Source organism: Poecilia reticulata, chromosome 14, assembly GCF_904066995.2.
Source record: "Poecilia reticulata chromosome 14, P_reticulata-male-v2, whole genome shotgun sequence".
In the NCBI taxonomy this organism is placed as follows: domain Eukaryota; kingdom Metazoa; phylum Chordata; class Actinopteri; order Cyprinodontiformes; family Poeciliidae; genus Poecilia; species Poecilia reticulata.
The window spans coordinates 12,053,175-12,059,246 of record NC_088843.1 but is presented as its reverse complement, the minus strand read 5'-3'; positions in this window follow the sequence as shown (position 1 = coordinate 12,059,246).

The window sequence follows — 6,072 nt, the reverse complement described above, 5'->3', positions numbered from 1 at the left end:
TTTATGTGATTGACCAACAGAAAGTAGTGCATAATTGTAAGTGTGAAATACCTTTTAAAATGTTAAAAGAATAAAAGAAATTACATTTTGGGACATGCATCTACCGTTTTAACACATCTAATGACTGATATGTTTGCCAAATATTACTTTAGATATTAATTCAGGGTCTGTCAGATTGAATGGAGAGCATATGTGAATATTAGCTTTAAATAAATCTCAACACATTGATTTAGCTGAAAAACATATTTATATTTAGCAAAGAACTCTACATCTGATACTAAATGGGACAAGCATCTATCAAAAGGTAATAAAACAAAAACATCCATATTATTAAATAAATGACATGCCGGCCATGTTTTATTTTGCAGCGCCTGAGAAAAGTTTGCAAGCATTTCACACTACTCAGATTTTTATTTTTCAAGCATTTCTTAAATAAGCATATCCTTTTTTTTCCCACGTTACAATTATGCACATTCTGAGTTGCTCTTTTGCACAAAATCCCAGCAAAACACAGTAAAGGTTGTGGTTATAGTGTAGCAAAATGTGAACAAGTTTAAAGGGGTTTGCAAAAGTCCGCAACACAAAGACGCTCAGACCGCTACTTTACCATTTATTATTTAGCTCTTACAGATGATACATCTCTTAGAGAAACATGAACACACTCTTAGGGCTTCTCCTGATGAATTATTGATTTCTAATCTGTTCATATCAGGATATTACACTCTTGGGTAAACTTTGTTTTTTGTTCTCCCCATAAACCCAGCGCAAAAACTTTTCCTTTGTGCTTTTCCGCCATCAAAGCTTTCCGTGCGTTTGAGCAGTATAAATATCCCCGTCTGACGCCCACCACTGTTTCCCAGAGTCTGTGACTCATTCGGCAGGCAGGTGAGTTACTAGATGGGAGCTGATAATTCCAGTAATGAACGAGGTTACTCAGGGAGAGAACACAAAGGTGTGGGGGCGGCGAACCTTTTAGCGTTATTAAACCTTCAGTCGGCGCGCGAGGCGCGTGGTCACATCCTGGGGACACACCGGCGGCGGCGAGGGACCAGAGCAAGAGGAACAAAGGTGATGTGGAGGAGTGTTAATAAAATGGAGTGTCGGATATTATGTAAAGTAATGAAAGCTGTGTTTATTTATTCCCTACAAGCCACATATACTGACACACAGAAACCCCCGACTGACTCCGTTTGGTACATGCAGCCCAGCCTCCACAATTTAAAGCTCGCACACATGCAAACAAACTGAGCTCAAATGCTGACGCTTTGCTGAGGATGTGACCAGACCAGTTGCTGTGGCGACAGGAGGGCAGTAATGATGTTAAGCAGCCAAGAGACTACACCAGTGAAGAGCAGAAGCAGCCCTGGACTTTATCTCCTGTCGCTCCCTGGTGCCACACAGAGAACATTAAAGTCCACATTGATTTGTGCTGAAAGTTTGACACATGGCGAGCTGGGCTGGGTTCTCTGCTGCAGCTCTGCGGCTACAGAGCAAGTGCAGCTCTGAGTAGTTAGTTCCTGAAGATGCACTTATGATGTGAACGTTAAGTAGTGGCTAAATCCTATTTTCCACTGTTGCAGCAGTTTTCTGAGACACTACTTGCTTTTCGACAGGCTGATATAAAACATACCCACAAATGCTTCTCTCAAAACGTTTCTCTCTTTAATTCCGTGCCAAACTGTCATGATGAGTTTGTTAGCGGACTAAAATGCAGCAAGATGAGATGGCGAGTAGTCTAGAAGATTTAATGAAAAAACAATGAACCAAAAAAAAAAATCACAGAGAACCCAGGGAGCCAGAGTAGAACAAAAATCATAAATCCAATGGGGGAAAAAATGAGAATGTCAGGATACTGATGGGGATGTAATGGTATTAAACAAAAGAAAAGGAACCAGAAGGAAGGAAATGGAGAGAAGTGAATAAATACCGGGAGTGTGAATGCTGGAACAATGGAGCAGGATAATTGATTAACAGGTGTGGGTGGAAAGAGCAGCCGGCATATAGAGGAGAGACAGTGACAGAAGTGGGAACTAGAAAATTAAGTCTAACATGAAAAAATAAGTAGACAAGAAATAAACAAACTAGAATCACTAAAAAAGCACTGAATTAAAGTAAAACAGAAACAAGGCTGATCTAATGAAAAAAAAAAGAATACAGAATAAGCAAACACAAAAACAACCCAAACAACACAGGACATAACACAAACAGAATATTCATTTACTATACAGATCCACTACACAGAATTCAAGTTTTCCAAATGTATTTTTACAGCTTGCGAGAACTCAAAGTTCAGTTTCTCAAAAGGTTTGAGAAACTGCAGGTTTCTGCAAGGAGTGTGAGCCACAAAACGACCATTTGCAACATGTTATTGTTACAAAATCTGGCCGTTCGCAGAGGGAGGCATCCAAGCACATTAAAAAAAAGTTGAGTGGACGGAAAACGTATGGCAGAAAAAGTTGGACAAGGAACAGAACTAACCCACGACACTAAACTCACATTTGAAACACGTGAAGCTTCTATTTGCTCTCTTTACCTGATGCAAGAAAATAACAGTCCATCATTTAAACTCCTAAAGAATATATTAATGCAATCCACTTTTCCAAGAAGCATCAATAAATACATCCACAAACATCAATACATACAGAACAGCTTGACCTGGATGCTAATGAAATAAAGGAAACATGAACATGTCACTCCGCTGTCTTCCTGTATTGAGCTGGATTGGATAGAAAATCTCTCTGCTTTACCCACCAATGTGGATATTAGAGATTTTGTTGTGCCACTGAACACATTTCATTTATATATGGCTGCTCAGTCTTTGTATTGAACTGTTTCCCTGAAAACATTTTGATTTAAAGGGCTAAACTGTGCTGCCTCCTGCGTAAAAGAACAAAACGCTGCAAAAAAAAAAAACAAACTCTTGTATTGACAAATGAATCCAACACTGCTTTTATTCTCTAATCAGAATTAAAACAGCTCCTGATTTTGTCCTCGGCAGAGGCCACTGAATAGGGCAATGCATAATTCAGCCGCCTACTCTACTCAAGTGTGCAAATAGCTGGACAACAGCACAGGAATGATGATGAGAACAACCGTTTTCCATACAGAGCTACCATAGACACAAATTACATGTAGAAATATTTAAAAAATTGACAAGATTTTCCAGATTGCTTTTGCTATTTGAAGTGTTTGGAGAACTGAGGAGAAACCAAATCTGGGGATATTTATGAGACAGAATGGATGAAATATGTGACAAACTCTACAGCAAATGCAAACCAAAAGTTTTAGATGCTGAAAAGGTGAAGTGCTGTTTAATAGAGGCAAGCCGGCTGAAGCCAATCCTACTGGATTAATTAATTAATTGTCAAACGAAGACTTTGGTCAGAGTCATTTAGATGCTACTGCTAAGGGGTTTAGAGATGCTTTCTGTTTCGTACGTCAAAAGATCACAATGCAGCGATGCGTCAGAGAAGAGCTGCATGCAAATGTTGCAGCGTAGTGGACACAGGCAGCAATGCAGGTCAAAGATGAAAGTGGCCACAAGTGGGTGTTGCAAATGAAGTTTCATTTCTCTACTTTCACATTTCTGAACTTCAGACAATATTTGTTTTGTTTTTTTTAAACAGCACAGTCTGTGCTTCTAAACACCATCTGACTAAAAAGTTAGCGCATGGTTTATATTTAGTGTTCTACAAACAAAAAACTGAAAAACATATTTCATGCAATGGATATTCAGACTCCAGTTTACTTTAAGTTCATTACAGTTCCAGCTGCGAGTCTCTCCTGTCCGTTATCGCACATCAAGAGACTGAAATGCTTGGCAACTCTTTTTCGGAAACCAACTAAAACATGTTAACATCAAGCCACTGATTCTTAATTTATTTCACAAAGTTTAGTACGATTGTCCCCAGTTTACGGTGTAGTGCACTTTTCAGAGGCCATTTATTTTTAATAGGATCAAGTTGGTTTAGAAAGCTTTTTCAATCATCTTTTCAAAATTGCTTTTGTTTTTACCCAACTTATCTTTTATTTTAACATTTATTTATGATCTGAAACATTTAAGTGTCACAAAAAAAAGAGGATGCCTCCTTAGGGGACAGATACTTTTTCATGATACTGTAGGAAGTAATAAGACTGATAATAAGCGGCCGGCTTGTTACAGGAACTTGCCCGGGCCTCCTCATTAAATCTCTCTCTGCTCTGTGACCCGCTCCTTTAAGCTGATTTATTAATATGCCAACAATAACACGGCACGCGGAGGGGAATCATTTCATTATTTCTCTCCTGCGTTCCTTCAATATTTCCCTCTCTGCCACTTCCCTCACTCATAAAGATGAAATTGGACTTGGCTTATTCCTCTCTGGAGCCCGCTCCACTTCCACTCCCCTAATGGCTCCGTCCATCGGTTTATGTCAGTCTCTATTTTGCTCTCTGCAAGTGACTCTGACTCCTTTCGTGGGCTCAGTCTCTCTCTGCTCCTCCTTTCTCTCTGCCTCCATCTGGTCCTGCCCTCGTTTCTTCCCCGCCGCTTCCTCCACCTCTACATTTTTATCCTGCCCTCCTGCCATCCTCTGACCTTCTCCGTCCTCGCTCATCCAGACCCGCTCCGGCTCGTCCACCTGGATTTCCGCTCGGATCGACATTAATCTCAGTTATCTCTCCTCCCTCCTCGGTTTTTCTTCTTTCTTGTTTATAACTGTCAAAGCTGCTGAATCTCAGCCAGAGAGACCTGGGATGTCCCTGTTTCTGCATTAGGTTGAGACAGCTTTACCAAGGAATCTGAGCTGTTTTATTTCATTCGTTTTTGTTGTTTTCTTTTTGCTGCTCTGACATCACACTTACTTCTTTGGAAAAAAATATTTAGATAAGTAAGAGTATATGAAACGCATAATCGCATTAATTTAACCTACTCAGAGAAACAAAAAAATAATAATCAGTTCTGGTTTTGTGTTGTTCTTTTGAGCATCAGCATGGACACTCAGTGCATGTGTCTTTGCTCCCTTGCTGGATTCAGAAGGCTTTGGTGCGTTTTATTATTTAATTTTGTTAATCAAACCTATATGGAAAGCCAGATAAGGCTAAAAAATGGTACAACTGAGACCGGTCAGCTGGGATCCTGTTGAGAGGTTATAAGCAGTCAGTATCTACTTCTTTGAATGCTATCAGTTTGGATAAACACAGAATTTTGTCAAACCCACGTTTAGATTTATTTTATTTTACATCAGCTGTTAACTCTGTCTGATGGTTGATGCAAACACTATAAACTTTTATAAACTTTGTAACGTAAAATGTTGAACATGTTCAAATTTTGTAAAGTAAAGCAAAAAAAAGAAAAGAAAATATATATTAAAAAAATATGTTCAAGTCTGAAACAGGCTTCCTGTTGTATTCAGTTTATTCTCAATTTAAATAAAGCTGTCCTGCCAAAAGGTTTGTTGTAACAGAAGACGGTACGGCCGTGGCAGCAGATGAGAAATAATGTATGGTAGAAATAAAAATGAAAAAGATCCAGAATAATTACGATTAGTATAAATTAACACATTTATATGCTGCCTTTCCTTTCTGCCTTTACCAGATTTGGTCTCTGCCTGGTTTTTTTAGTCAGGTTTTGCAGATCATTTGGTAACAAACCATGATTTGACTGGATTTGATTTAGGTGTGTTGATCCTGGAAAAGAACGAAAGCAGGAAAGCAACTGGAGAGCTCTGACTTTGGAAACCATAGAGATGACATTACAGGAGTTTATAAAAGCACATGCAATCTTTAGATTTAAGAAAAATCCTGAGCCCCATTCAGCTGACTCTTTTAGTCCGATGCTTCATGACAAAGAAGAAACTACCATGTTTGTCTGAACTACAGGTGGGAAGGTGACTGCTCTACAGAAGAAAAGCACTTCAAAAAATACACACATTTCTCTTTAACTCTTAAGGAAAGTCAAAACAATCCTTACACTCAAGTTCCCTTTTCACACCCATCCCCCATCTATGCTCCTCTATCAGATCGATACACAGAGGTCATATAAATTACGTCCGATCTTCACTTACAGCATGTTGCTGCCGTCCATCAGCTGTG